Source organism: Notamacropus eugenii, chromosome 5, assembly GCF_028372415.1.
Source record: "Notamacropus eugenii isolate mMacEug1 chromosome 5, mMacEug1.pri_v2, whole genome shotgun sequence".
Taxonomy (NCBI): domain Eukaryota; kingdom Metazoa; phylum Chordata; class Mammalia; order Diprotodontia; family Macropodidae; genus Notamacropus; species Notamacropus eugenii.
The window spans coordinates 159,676,898-159,691,062 of record NC_092876.1 but is presented as its reverse complement, the minus strand read 5'-3'; the positions used below and the strand labels follow the sequence as shown (position 1 = coordinate 159,691,062).

General features: G+C 36.4%; 1 pseudogene; it reads right to left on the bottom strand.

The window, feature by feature from the left end:
* Window positions 1-296: 296 nt before the first annotated feature.
* LOC140507721 (mitochondrial fission factor-like) overlaps window positions 297-14,165 on the bottom strand; it is a 30,165-nt pseudogene continuing 16,296 nt past the window's right edge.

Below are 14,165 nucleotides of genomic sequence, written 5' to 3'. Positions count from 1 at the left end.
GTGTATGTACATACATATGTGTATGTATATATATATATACATATATGTATACTCTATGCTCCATATCAGTGAACCCAATGCACACCAAATTCAGCAGCCAGAAAGGAGAAGTAATTGAATACATTGATATTTCTCTTTTCATACATTCTTTGTGTTCTTCTAGAAGTTGGTGCCATTGGTTAAAGTGGATACTCTAATATCTCAGGAAAGTAAGAACAATGATAGTATCATTATCTGGTATTTCTTTAACTGTGTCCAAAGTCGAAAAACTATGTGTAGTCCAGGACTGAAAGTGACTACAACAGTGAAATTTTATTTCTTGAGACCAACTCTGATCTGTGCCATGGGGAATAACTTCTAACCAATTGTCTGTTGTGTTCTGCAACATTTTCACTGAGAAACCTCTCTCTTTTCAGCCTGCCAACTGTACAGACTTGATGATGAGTTGATTGTTCCTCTGAATGTGACTTTTCATCTTCATTTTCAGGGTTTGGAGGGAGGAACTTCCTAAGTTCAGAAAACTGAGTGTTTTCTCACTTAATTCCAGAACATGGGGAAGTGTTTTTAGTGCTAAGAGTTTGAAGATTGCTAACGGGATAAATTGTCTGCTTGTGTTGAAAATGGGATGTCTTCATTATTACTTCCTATAACAATCCTCTGTAACTGCACCATTAAATTTGCATTTGGAACTCCTTGGAACTTTGTCTCCAACTCAGAAAGTGATGAAGCTATTTTTTTTTTTTTAATTCTGGAACCCTCATTCTGTGTCTGGTCCCTTCAGGGTGTTCCATCTCTTAATGGATGTGATTTATTTCTGCCAAATCAGATGTGAGGCAAGGAAATCTTGCCCCATTTATCCTTCCTAAAGGGGTGTCACTGCTTTATCTTTTACTAATTTTGGTAATTGTATGTATACCTTTACATGTTCTATTCAATCACTACCATCATGTAGCTCTGTTTATACAATTCCATTTTGGACTTGATTTTTTTTAACTTTACAAAAGTTCTTGAATGCTACTTTCCCAGAAAAAGAATTTCAGCTATGTCTTCCTATACGCACTATCTACTTATGAGTTCATATCAAATCCCTGAACTTGTTTCAGCGAAGATGTGCTATGTTTGTTTCTTCTCTTCAATGAGGGCTTCTGATACAGAATTCCCTGGTAGGGGACCTCTGTTTGAACAGTCTCAGGAACTGCAGACTAATATAACGAAGGCACTAGGGAGAGGCAGTGAAATAGCCTCTCAGTAGCTCTGGAGACAGATTATTGATCTTTAAAGTTGTTATTTATTAATTATTTTATCCTCTCACTTTTAAAGCCCTTCACGACTTGATCCCTCTCTACCTTCTCAATCTTCTTATATTTTACTTTATGATCCAGTTATACTAGGCTTCTTGTTATTCCTCTCACGTGACTTTCCATCTCCTGACTCTGGTTTTTCATATTTTTTCCATGGCTCAAATTCTCCCCCTCTTCAAATTTTCCTTCTGACTCCTTTTCTTTCATTAACCATTTATCAACATATTCCTGCCTCCCATCTGCCACTTGTTTCTTCCCTTTCAGATTATTTTCCATTAGCACTCTATATGTTTTATTTGAATACAAGTATTTTCATGTTATCTCCCTCTATTAAAACTGTTGTTGTTTGTCTTCATTTCAGAAAAAGACCAATGACATCATGGGTGTTGCCTTAACTTGTATAGGATTTTGATTTAAGTGAGTTGCACAAAGTCATTGGCCTCATTATCTCTTTCAGAGTCATTAACATTCAGTGGCAAGATAAAAGTCCAGGTGACTGGTGAAGGCTTGAGATAGAGTGAAAGATCTTCACGTCTTTGATGTCTAAGCACTCCACAGCTCGTGCTTCAGCTATCTTCATGACAATTAGAGCAAATTGCTCTCATCCTTCCAGTCATCCTATGTTTGGAAAAAACATTTGACCGATTCACTGAAAAGTTTGAGGCTTGTTGGTTATCCTTTACCTGGTTTAGCATATTTGCTGAGACATTTGTACCAGGGTTTGCCAAATGAGAATTCTAAGGCTTCTTGGAACCACAGGTGAGAGTTAGGTCACAATTGAATACCAAAGATAGATGAGCAACCCTGAAAAGGGTTCAGTAAGCTCTCACACCCAGAGGTGCTAATCCTCACTGTACAACTCATAAATGCCCTTGGCAGTGTGACTAACTAGACCTGTTTGAATTCCGCTGCATATCAGAATTTGAGTTCCTTGAAGTCAGGACTGAGATTTTTACCCTTTTTTTTTTTTTTGCAACCTCAGTCCTTAGAATAGTGCCTGACACAGAGTAAGTGCTTACTAAGTGCTTGTTAACTGACTGATTCTACTAGACAGTACATTCTACAAAGCCAGGAAATAAATTGAACTTGAAGCTGGCCTAGGGAATTATATAGATATTTTCATAATTAGGTATTTAAAAAATACTATTAAAATGGTGGAGTGGAAGGACAGACCTGTGGAAGCTCTCTCCCCACAGCCCGTAAAATACCTGCAAAAATGACAATAAACAAATTCTAGAGAACAAGAAGCCACAAAACAAGAGAGTGAAAGAGATTTCCGGTCAGACAGCCTAGAAGGCCAACAGGAAAGGTCTATTACACTGAGCTCAGAGCAGAGTGCAGCCCAGACTTGGCTGCACAGGGGCAGCAGGAACTGGACCAAAGCAGGCTTCAAGACATGGAATATCTGGCAACAGCTGTGGTTCCCATATCTCTCACCCCACAAAAGCTAAAGACAGCTTCAAAGGTCAATGAGAATACCCTTTCACCTGGATGAGAAGAGAACAGGGCCTGTCCTAATCAGGGCCCCAGTCGACCCCAGGGGGCAGCAGAATCCATTTTGGAGCCCTCTCCCTAAAGACCCTGGGGGAATTGAGCCTCTGATCTAGATCTCAGCCCTGACTGGAAGTCCTGGGGTGAGGAGGAGCTCTGGCTGGTGGATGTAGGAGGGGTTTTGGAGAGGGAACCCAACCCACAGATCCTGGGCAAAAAAACTTGTAGTTGCTCTCAGATCAGAGTGCGGGCTACAAGAGGAGTGAACTGCTCTCCCTAGATTGTGTCACCTTGGGGGAAATGAGAACTTACAGGTTCCTAGAATATACCCTCCACTTGACAAAGGACTCAAAAGTCAAGTAACGGGCTGGGAAAATGCCCATATATATGTGTATGTGCATATATATATGCATATATGTATGTATATATGTATATATATATATATATACACATACATACACACACATATATGTATATGTATATGTATACACACATATACGTATATACATTTAGGGTTATATATATATATATACATATGTGTGTGTGTGTGTGTGTGTATGTGTATACCTAGGGCGTAAGGTGAGTTGAATAGGAAGGGATATCTAACAAATTAAAATTAAGGGGTGATAGAGGAATATATTGAAAGGAGAAAGGAAGAAATGAAATGGGGCAAATTATCTCTCCTTAAAGAGGCAAGAAAATGTTTTTAAATGGAAGGGAAAAGGAGGGAGGTGAGAGCCAAAAAGTGAGGCTTACTTTCATCACATTTGGCTTAAGGAGGGAACAACATGCACACTCAATTTAATATGAAAATCTGTCTTACAGTACAGGAAAGTAGGAGAGAAGGGGATAAATGGGTTGGGGTGATGATAGATATCAAAGCCAATGAGAGGAGGGAATAATTAGAAATAAACACTTTAGGGGAGGGACAAGTTCAAAAGAGAGACTAGAATAAGTGGAAGTATTTTGCAAAATGACACATATATAGCCTATATTGTATTCCTTGCCTTCTCAGTGGGGATGCGCGGGGAGGGAGGGAGGGAGAGAAGTTGGAACTCAAAGTTTTAGGAAAGAATGTTGAGAATTGTTTTTACATGCAGCTGGGAAATAAGAAATATAGGTAATGAGGAATAGAAATCTATCTTGACCTACAAGCAAAGAGAGAAGATTGGGATAAAGGAAAGGAAGGGTGTGATAGGAGGGAGGGCAGATTGTGGGAAGAGGTAATGAGGATACATGATGTTTTAGGGTGGGGGAGGGGAGAGATAGAGAGAAAATTTGGAACTCAAAATCTTGTGAAAATGAATGTTGATCACTGGAAATAAATAAATAAATTTTTAAAAAAAGAAAAGAAGACTGTTGCATTTTTAAATTTAATTTACTGACTTACTTATTGCTTAGTCCAGAGATCAGGTCCTGGGCAATCTAAACCTTTCAGCTTTGTAATGCTCACTCTTGGGCTTTCATTTTACTAAATGGTAATTATCTGATGCATTTTCTATATCAGCAGGTGGGGTGTCTTGGTCATCTGTATTTCACCTTCACTTTCTTCCTTAGCCAGCCATCTTGTCATTAGCCTCCATGACACCCAGAATCTTTTTCCTAGAGTCCTGCTGCCCTGATGAATGAATTCCTTATCTGCCCAAACACACATCTTTGTATGTATCTCTGTATGCATGTGTTTGCTGGTTTTATCCATGATTTATTTCACTTTCTGGTCTGCTATCCAGAATATAGGTTTAAGTGTCCCAACTCCTTACTCCCCCCAGTTTCCATATTTAGAAGTATAATAATTGCAGTTAACATTTATATAGTGCCTAGTATGTGCTAGGTACAGGGTTTTACATTTATTATCTCATTTGATTGTGGGAAGTAGGCATTATTAGCACTCCCATTTTACAGATGAGAAAAATTAGGCAAAGACAATTAGTAGGTATGTGAAGACAGATTTGAGCTCAGGTCTTCCTGTCTCCAACAACAGCACTGCCCCCACTGTGCCACCTAGCTTCTTCAGAGTTGACATTACTACTGGAAAGAATATGACAGTCTATTCCCCTATGCCTCCAAACACTACTTTCATAACTTTACAAACAATGACAACCCACCCTGTCAACCACTCCCCTATATGCTATGTTGGTTTCTCTAATGCAAGAACCTTTGTCCTAAAGAAGAAATATGAAATTACATTCAATCGATTCCTCTGAAAATGTACAAAGGTGCTGACATTTATATAATGAAATATAATATGCTGTATGATATATATATATATATATATATATATATAAGGTACATATAGTAATATTTGTGATGTGCTGATCAGTTTGGTGAGATTTTTTTCTTCCCATCTTCCTCCTTTTCATCTTAAAAAGAAATTCTTTGTTTTAAGGGATAGATTTCTTGGAGGTATAATATGGGGAAAATCTAGATGACAAAAAGTCAAAAATTACCAACAAAATATGTTTATGACAATTTTAGATACCAAGGTATGTCTTCATTTTTATAGTTTTATCTTCAGTACATAGCATGTTGCTTGTCAATTAGTTAAGTATTTCACTTTTTGCGCCCTTCAATTCATTCACTCATTCATTCAGGCAGCACTAGAGACTAGTTTATGCTAATCCTTAAAAATGACAAAATGATAACTTTAAAGCTGCCTCTGCCCATCCTCCTAAAAGCTTTCTAGTACCAGTCTTCTCACCTTTAGTAACCAGTATCTAATGAACTCATTTGTTAGTCTTTCCCTTTTAAGTCCTTCTATCTCAATTTTTATTCACATTATTTTCCTAAGAAAGTCAACATTTTTTTTTTAACTTTTAAGAATTTTTATGTGAATGAGAGAGAAAAAGTTTGTGTGGAAATTAGGATCAAGCAAAATGAGATGTTTCTTCACACCTCTGAAGGTGTAGTACAGTGACGAACTCCCAATGATTTCAAATTTCTGTTTAATCATAGAGAATATGATTAAACCTAGAACTGACCATGAAACACCCAATTTAGAACAGCTCAATTTAGAGGAGGTCATCAAGGGAAATCACAAGAGCAGAAAAATAGTATGACCAATAGCAAAAGAGGTTAAGAAGGTGAAATAGGTATCAAGCCTTTTCCCATGTCAACTGGACTGGAAATAACCTCTAACCTGAGAATGGCCCTAATCAAACAGAGCAGACCAGAGGCAGGTATCTCAGAGATTAGTGTAGTGTAATTAATTTCAGAGTGAGGAAAATGCTTATAAGTAGAAGTTGTTCCTTCCACCTCCCCAAAGGAGGACTTAACGTGCTAGGGGAAAAGCAGGTCTTACATACATAAAAAAAAAAACACAAGTGGACTGGACTATGACATAATCATTCTTATTAGTTATAGTGCCAATTCATTATTCACCACATCAGTGGTGGCTATGAATAATATGGCATAATTCTGAATCACAGAATATAACAGATTCTCCTCGTGGAAGACAGAACCAAAACATTTATTTAAACACCAGAAAGTCAAATGCATAATAGCAACAAAGAATTCTATATATGATAACAATACAGGGAACACCATCATCCCCAAACTTTTGCCCTGCTAGGACCTTCTGACACGTGAATACTCACAACTTTCTGCCTGCTTCCTCTCTCTCCCTTAGCTCTAACTGCTGTGTCCAACTTCCTCTCAACTCTGCTTCACCCTTCCTGCTCCACCCTTTTGGAAAGCTCCCCCCACCACAGACTCATGCAACTCAGATTTCTATGTGATTCAAGCAGGTCACATGGGCCTACTAATGGATGGCAAAGATCTTCTCATTATATAAAAATGTATTAACAATACAGTAGTTCTCATGGCAGCCTCATGTATGGACAATGCAAGAGTTCATGTGTCCTGTGGAAACAGTTCTTAAATTATTTGTCTCAAGTCAATGTTGTTGAGCTTCATAATTATTCAGTGGAGTATAAAACCAGTTAGTGGGGTGGGAAAAAGAGTACAGTACATCATTCACTTCACTTGGCTGTTACAAGCAACAGGAATTGTGAGCATATCAAGAGATGTGATGGATGACTGTGCTGCAGCACGTTGGATCTTGGGGAAATAGGAAGAGCTCCAACAAATCTAAACAGATATTGAGTGATATGAAAATCATAAATCCCTCAGAAAACACTTGGTGTTAGTCAAAGCAATACACTTTGCCAAAGGCTGAGATCATCTAGATTACAAAGGACTCTTCAGGGCACAGTTTTATTGGTGGACCTTAGTTCTGGGAAACAGGGTGTCTCTAATTATCTTGACATGACAGAGGAAGTTTTTTTTTTTTTAATTTATTGATTCAATTGAAACTCACTGAATACTTTGTAGACTACCTTCATCGAAAGAGAATCTTGCCAAATGACTGGATATTTTTATTATTGTTTACATCCACACAGAGACAGGCAGACTGAAAGACAGACAGAGAGACAGAGATAGAGAGGACTTTCTAAATTCACAGATGGCTATCAAAGAAAGCAGTTATTTGTAGACTGAGCAAACATATTTTGTAGTTAATTTGTCTTCAACTTGTGAGCTGTCTCCTGTTTTCTGTTCTAAGAAATTCATAAGTTTTAGATGTTACCCAATTTTAGTCAAGGTTAAAGTTGAGTGACACATTTATATTATATCCTTCTTTTATCTGAGCATGTAAAGGCATTTGCCCACTTAGGTGGCTGAAGTATCATTCCAGAGAGTCAATAAAAATAATGCATTCTAGGTAGTGGTGTCAAATTTTCTGATCAAATGACATGGGGTGTATCATTTAAGTCTCTTAATAACCCCGTTAGATAGGTTATATAGAAATGATTATCAATTTATAGTAGGAAATTGAAGGTCAGAGAAGTTCATGAGTTATCCATGGTCACATAACTAGAAAGAGATGATTTGAACCCAGGACCAGATTGAAATTGCAACATCTGTAGTTAGTAAAAAAAAAAAAAATGATGCTGAAACAGTTGTTTTTTTTTTTGTTATCCCCAGTGAAAGATATTGTTCCAATAATATTGAATTGTTTGTAAAACAGTGTCACACTGGACCTCAATAATAAGCCAACTGACCTGAGAATGATCAATTTATTAGTTAGGTTAGCAGTAACCAATAAATTGTGTCAGTTGTCTCTCACAGTGACCAAAAATCCAGGGTGAAGGCCAACCTGGTCTGTTAAACCTAGGTGTATCTTCCTTTGGATTTGCCTGCCACACATCTCTTGGGCCTCTCCTGGCAAAGGCAAGACAATCACAGCTGGTAGATATTTTAATGAAGTGGGTTGAGAATTACCTCAGTTCTTTCCTATTCCTTCATAATCCTCAAGTGATAAGATTAGTCTGCAACTCAAGAAAAGTAGGTTGGCCTTCAGGTTTGGCTGATCACATCCCTCTGTCAATGGAATGCTGAGACCTTAAATTTGGAAAGCAAAAGCAAGGAAATTGGAACCATCCCCTGAGGAGGTCCTAGTCCAAACTGGTTCTGAGTTTACATGGTAAAAAGAAGAGCGGGGTGGGGTATTCCACATTAAAGTGGTCAATCAGCACATAGCCTGGGGCTAGGAGTGATGATCACATTCCTCAATTATACCTTACTACAGACTGGGAGACCTCTCCTTTTGAGCTAGGCTAAGAGAGGAGTTAGGACAAAATATGGGAAAGGATGGAGTACAGAGTAATATTATTTATCAAAGGATAAATCATAATATTATTTTTTCTCTATGTCTCATTCATTATACCAGGTGACCAAAAAGACAATTTAATCTTACTCCCATCCAAGGAGACTTAAGTAACTGAAATGTGTGGGTAATTTCCTCTTTTCCCTCCATCCTCACTGGTACACTACACAATTTGCTACCAATTTCTTTGATATATCTGATAGGGTTCCACCCCAAATATCTTTCCCTCAATATAATTCTATATAGATGAAATGCTCTAAATTAAATATATGGCCATTTTAAGATCCCTCTAGCAAAATAACTATAATAGCAATAATTTATCTTTTTTTTCCTAAATGGGTAAAGATAGAGAGTATTGTGGAAATATCATAAGAACAGGAATCAGGGGGACTCTGGGACTTAGTAGAGCTATGATTTTGTGCAAGTCATCTAATTTCATTAAATATATGACAGCTAGCTAGCTGGACTATATGTGTTAACTTTTTATTATATGCTAGGCATCATGCTATGCACTAGGGATCAGGGTGGGGGAATGAGGTGGTCTATACACTTAAGGAGTTTATATCTAATAAGAGATGGCAAAATATAAAATATACCTGTAAAGTGGAGGAGAGAGTGGAGAGCATTGAAGCAGAGGACAGTCTGCTGAAGAAGTTGAGTAGTCCTGAGCAGGGAGTGCAGTGAGCATGCCAGAGGGACAGGAAAAAGGATACATATGTATTAATTCCATACTATGTGTCAGACATTATTTTATAGTTGAGGAAATTGAGGTGAAGTACTTTGTCCAAAGCCACATAAGCAATGTGTATGAAATCTGATCAGAACTCTTACTCATTGAGCTACCCATTCCCTCATGAAATTTCTCTCCTTTCAGACATGCACCAATCAGCACAGCAGGACAGAGACACTGAAGTCTTTTTTTCCATTTTCCAAATCCACAAATTAAAATAGAGAACAAAAAAACCCTTTAATGCTACTTATCACTTTAAAATTCTATGATTATTTATTTGTTTAACAAAAAACGTTATTATCTTTCCATCAAGCCATAAGGTTATGTAAAAGTTGAGTATGCGTTGCCTCTATTCACCTTCTTTCTCCCTCTCCTTGTATCTCTTTGTGTCTGTCTGTCTGTCTGTCTCTCACTCTCTCTCTCTCTCTCTCTCTCTCTCTCTCTCTCTCTCTCTCTCTCTCTCTCTCTCTCTCTCTCTCTCACACACACACACACACACACACACACACATTGTAAAGTCCTATACAATTAAAAACGTGCTCCATAAATGTGATTTATTTTGGCATTATTTATTATTATTACAACTTAATTGCAATTTTTATTACAGCTATAATGCCACAACCTATATGCCAACATCTGTTGCAGAGAATGAAGACATTATTCTGTGATAAATTTGATAAAAATCTTTCAATCCAACTCAAAATTTATTCTAATATTATGTAACTTAAAAACATTGATGAACATAGAAAAGGAAAAAGGAAAAATAAAATGGAAAATAATGTTAAGAATTATGAAATCTAATAAACCAAAGTGTATAAACTATTGAGAAACCTCAGACCTACATTCTCATGTTTGGTTTGTTTGAGAAAAGAATTTGAAAGCATTTCCACATGGCAAATAGTGAACAACAACAACACACACATACACAAATTACACAGACTATGTCAGAAGAAAAAAGATTAGATGAATCTAGAAATCACTTTTAAATTAAGTCATATATAGTCTAACCATCTCCTTATCAAAGCAATATTTTAGAAAATTAACTACTAGATTACAAGGAATAATAAAAATTGAAGACCCTTCATACAATTATAAGTATTCAAACATGATTTACTCAAGCTGTTGATTATGAAAAATAATGACAAATAGAAGCTATTAAGTTTAACATTTGTAAAGGAATTACAAAAATGAAGTGTTAAAGGGCTGCAGAAATCAACTCAGATAACAGATACTGACTCTTTACTGTCAGGAAAAGATACAAGGTAAGCAAAGCCAGCAATTGCATAGAAGACAAATCCATTAACAAAATATAAAGAAATAACATCTCAGAGAATTACAAATTTTATCACTTTAGAAGATAGGAAAGGGTTTTGAAGAAAAACATGATTTTTTTGTTGCTGTTGGAAAAGGGTCTCAACAACTTACACTATAAATGCAGGTGCTTTTAAGGACCTTATCTGCAAAGTATTCAGCACAGAAACTGTTTCCAATTTGTGCCATATTCTCATTGCAATGGGTTTGATGGCTGGAGTAGACCCTGGACCTGCTTGAATCCAGTCAAAACAAATCTGGGAACTTCACCAATTCATTGAAGCAGACCTGAAACCAACACTAACTACTCTGTTGAGACAGACCTTTTCCTCAAAGATCAATTGAAGTCCTAGCCACCCCAATTTTACACAAAGAACACTCTTCACATGCATCGATTAAATAATGGAACAATACATAAGTAACTTTTTTTTTGTTTTTTTCAATTTATTTATTTTTAGTTTTCAACATTCATTTTCACAAGATTTTGAGTTTCAAATTCTCTCTCTTCTTCTCTCCTCACCTCCTTCCCCCACTGAGAAAGCAAGTCATTTGATATAGGTTATACATTAATAGTTATGCAAAAAACTTCCATAAGAGTCACATTGTGAAAGAATAACCATATGTTCCTTCATCTTATCCTAACCACCAAATATTCTATTTTCTCATTTTACTCTGAACCTTTTCAAAATGGTTTGCTTTTGACTACCACATTCCCCAATCTGCCCTCCTTTGTATAATTAAAGACACTCTTATTCCTTTCCTCCCTGTTAAGATACCCAATTGAGTGTGTATGTTATTCCCTCCTTAAGCCAAATCTGATTAGATTAAGGTTCAGTCATTACTTATCAACTCCCTCTTGTTCCCCTCCATTGTGGAATCTTTTTCTTGCCTCTTTTAAGTGAGAAAATTTTCCCCCTTCTTTCTCTTCTTTTCTCTTTCTCCCAATATATTCGTCTCACCACTAAATTTTATTGTTCAGATATTACCCCTTCATATTCAACTCAGCCAGTGCCCTCTATCTTTCTATCTCTATCTATCTATCTATCTATCTATCTATCTATCTATCTATCTATCTATCTATCTATCTATCTATTTATCTATCATCTATCTATCTATCTATCTATCTATCTATCTATCTATCTATCTATCTATTTATCTATCATCTATCTATCTATCTATCTATCTATCTATCTATCTATCTATCTATCTATCTATCTATCTATCTATCTATTCAGCTATCTATCCATTCCATCCAACTACCCTAATACTGTCTCATGAGTTACAAATATTGTCTTTCTATGTAGGAATGTAAACAGTTCAACTTTAATAAGTCTCTTATGATTTCTCTTTGCTGTTCATATTTTCATGCATCTCTTGATTCCAGTATTTGAAAGTCAATTTTTCTTTTATTCACCTCTGGTCTTTTCATCAAGAATGCTTCAGTCTTTTATTTCATTGAATATACACTTTTTGCCCTGAAGCATTATATTCAATTTTGCTGGGTAGGTGATTCTTGGTTTTAATCCTACCTCCTCTATCTTCCAGAATATGATTTTCCAAGGCCTTCAATTCCTTAAAGTTGAAGCTGCTAGATCTTGTGTTATCCTCACCATATTTCCACAGTGCTCGAATTGTTTCTTTCTGGCTGCTTGCAATATTTTGTTCTTGACCTGGAAGCTCTGGAATTTGGCTACAGTATTCCGAGGAGTTTCCCTTTTAGAATCTCCTTCTAGATGTGATCAGTATAGTCTTTCAATTTCTGTTTTACCCTGTGGTTCTAGAATTTCAAGTCTCTTTTCCTAGATAAGTTTTAGAAAGATGATGCCTAAGCTTTTTTTGATCACGGCTTTCATGTAGTCCAATAATTATTTGTTTGTTTGTTTATTTATTTATTTAAATGTTCTACAATCACTACCAATAAACTTAGATTTTTACCCCCCTCACCTATCCCCCACTATCCCCCTCCCTCCCCAAGATGGTGTACAATTCTATATAAAATCTATATATACTTTCCTATTGAATACTTTTTCACTATAGTCATGCCGTGTAGAAAAGCTAAAATAAATGGAAGAAGTCATGTAACAATTCAAACCATAATACACACATACACAAACATTATCTGCTACATTCTGCAAATGAATTCCATAGTTCTCTCTCTGAGTGTGGAAGGCATTTTGCCTTAGAAAACCATTGGGAATTTTTTATTTTAAGTTCTTGTGTTATTACAAAGTTCCCAGTCTACCAGAAAAAACTCTCGCACACTGTGGTCCTTGCTGTACACAAAGTTCTCCTGATTCTACTCCTTTCACTCAGCATCATATCATATAAGTCCTTCCAGACCTCTCTGAAGTCTTCTTGTTCATCATTTCTTATGGTGCAATAGTGCTCCATTACATTCACATACCATAATTTATTCTGCCATTCCCCAATTGATGGGCATCTCCTTGATTTCCAGTTTTGGGCAACTACAAAGAGTGCTGCTATAAATATTTTTGTACATGTGGGACCCTTTGCCATTTTTATGACCTCTTGGGGAAACAGTCGGGTAGTGATATTGCTGGGTCAAAGGGTATGCCCTTTGGGCATAGTTCCAAACTGCTCTTCAGAATGGTTGAATGAGCTCACAACTCTAACAACAATGAATTAGTGTTCTAACTCTCCCACATTGTCTCCAACATTTATCATTTTCCTGTTCTATTATGTTTTCCAATCTTATAGGTGTGATGTAGCACCTCAGAGTTGTTTTAATTTGCATCTCTCTAATCAAAAGTGATTAGAATATTTTTTCATATGATTATAGATATTTTTAATTTGTTCCTCTGAAAATTCTCTGTTCATATCCTTTGACCATTTAACAATTGGGGAATGACTTGTATTGTTGAACGTTTGACTCAGTTATCTATATATTCTAGAAATGAGGCCTTTATCCCCTAGATTAGCTGTAAAAAATATTTCTCAATTTACTAAATCCCTCCGAATTTTGTTTGCATTGGGTTTTGCTGTGCAAAAACTTTTCAGGTTAAAGTAGTCAAAATTTTCCCTCTTGTATTTCATGGTGCTTTCTATCTCTTCTTTAGTAAAACATTCTTCCCTTCTCCATAAATCTGATAAATACAGTATTCCTTGCTCCTCCAGTTTGTCCATGGTATCCATCTTTATACCTAGATCGTGTATCCATTTGGACTTTATTCTTGTGTATGGTATCAGGCATGGGTCTATGCCTAGTTTCCACCACACTGTTATCCAGTTTTCCCAGCAATTTTTTGTCGAACAGTGAGTTCTTATCCCAGAAGCTGGGGTCCCTGAGTTTATCAAACAGGAGGTTGCTATATTCCTTGCCTACTGTATCTTTAGTGCCAAGTCTATTCCAGTTGTCTACCCTTCTGTTTCTTAGCCAGTACCAAGTGGTTTTAATAATTGCTGCTTTAAAGTACAATTTGAGATCTTGCAGTGCTAGGCCACCTTCCCTAGCATTTCTTTTCATTAGTCCCTTGGTATTCTGGACCTTTTGTTCTTCCAGATGAATTTTGATATTATTTTATCCAGCTCTAGAAAATAATTATCTGATAGTTTAATTGGTATGGCACTAAATAAGTAAATTAATTTAGGTAGAAATGTCATTTTTATTATATTAGCTCATCCTACCCATGAGCAACTGATGCTTTTCCAC